Here is a 1,595-nt window from a genome sequence, read left to right as displayed (position 1 = left end):
CTCTGTCTGGTGAACGCACAGGCCCTATAGTGAAAACCTCTCCAAAAAAAAAAAAAGAGCAAGAAAAAAAAAATCACATTGAAAGGATATTGGAGGGGGGAGAGACCAGAAAAAGGAAAATGAAACAGAGAGAGAAAAACAACAACAAGAGAAAAAAAGACCAAAAAATTAAAAAATTAAAAATTTGTAATTACCGTTCTTTAACAACAACAAAAAAAAATCACAAAATAGAAAACTGCGCCGCGCGCTTGTGCGCCGCCCGAAAAATCTAGTTCACTGGAGCCATGTGGAACCTTCTCCTGAAGACCCGGCTTCTTCTGCCTGGATGGGAGGAGCAGAGGGAAAATTAACAAGAAAAAAAGTGGAGCTAAGAGCCAGAGAAAAACTGTGCCATTTAAAAAAAGGGTAAAAAGGAAAAATTACCAAAAAAAAAGGGAAGACAGAAGCAGGGAGAGACAGGGACCGAGAGACAGAGATAGAAGGCTGGGGGTGCGGGGGTGGGGGGCTCCCTACCGCTAGCTTGTTTGTTGGAGGCTGAATTATTAGTAGAAAATCTTCATTCCCTGAAAAATCTAGTTCGCTGGAGCCATGTGGAACCTTCTGCTGAAGGCCCGGCTTCTTCTGCCGCTAGCTCGTTTGTTGGAGGCTGAATTATTTGTAGAAAATATTCATTCCCTTAAAAATCTAGTTCATGGAGCCATGTCTAAATTTTTAAAAATTGATTTCTAACATAGAAAAACGATGAGAGAAAACTGATGACTCAACATCTCATAAACTTATTTTCTGCTAAAGATGACTACAAAGTAACCAAGGTTTTCTACTTTAGCACAAAATGCACAAGGCCAAGAACAAGGGAAAAATCTTTATTTCTTCCTCCTTTTCACCATTCCTATAAAGAATACTACCTTTCTTCCTTGTGATCTACTATTAGATAGGTAATAATCAAAGTTTACAATAATGATAGTAAAGCACATACTGAACAACATAATGGGATATTTGAATCACATTTTTCCTATTGTTTCTGTGCCTTTTGAATTATTTAGTTGATTACAAGTGGAAATACTATCAGTACTACCAGTCTTTCTTATCTTGAAGAATCGTTTTAATTTCTAAAGAGATAATGGGTGTGAAAATAAGCAGCAGAATACTCCACACACTAAATATAGTAGTACATATGCAAGGGCTTTAAATATTTATTAAAAATGGAATTAAAATAGAAGCTTATTTTGGTGCAAAATTTAAAAAATCATACATAATGTTTTTGTAACATACTTTTTCCATAAACTTTTCAAAGCTCTCTGGCATATGTACTCAAATTTTTCTCCTGAATTTTGGAGGCCTCTTTTCTGACTGCTTTCTAGACATCTCAGCCTAAGGTATAGGCACATAAATATGTTCTGATAAAACTTAACTTTTCTTGAGTAAGTTCTCTTCATGTTATCTCTATATTGAGAAGTTAGATTTTTGTCACTCTGTTTCTCAAGTCAAAGACCTGAGATTCATCTTAAATTCATTATTCTATCTCATCTTATTAACTAGTCCTTTTCAATTTTCTCTTCTTTATTCTATTCCTAACAATGGAGTAGACACTCTTT

This window comes from Tupaia chinensis, unplaced genomic scaffold (assembly GCF_000334495.1).
Source record: "Tupaia chinensis unplaced genomic scaffold, TupChi_1.0 Scaffold000018_1, whole genome shotgun sequence".
Taxonomy (NCBI): Eukaryota; Metazoa; Chordata; class Mammalia; order Scandentia; family Tupaiidae; genus Tupaia; species Tupaia belangeri.
Note: the sequence above shows the minus strand (reverse complement) of the source record.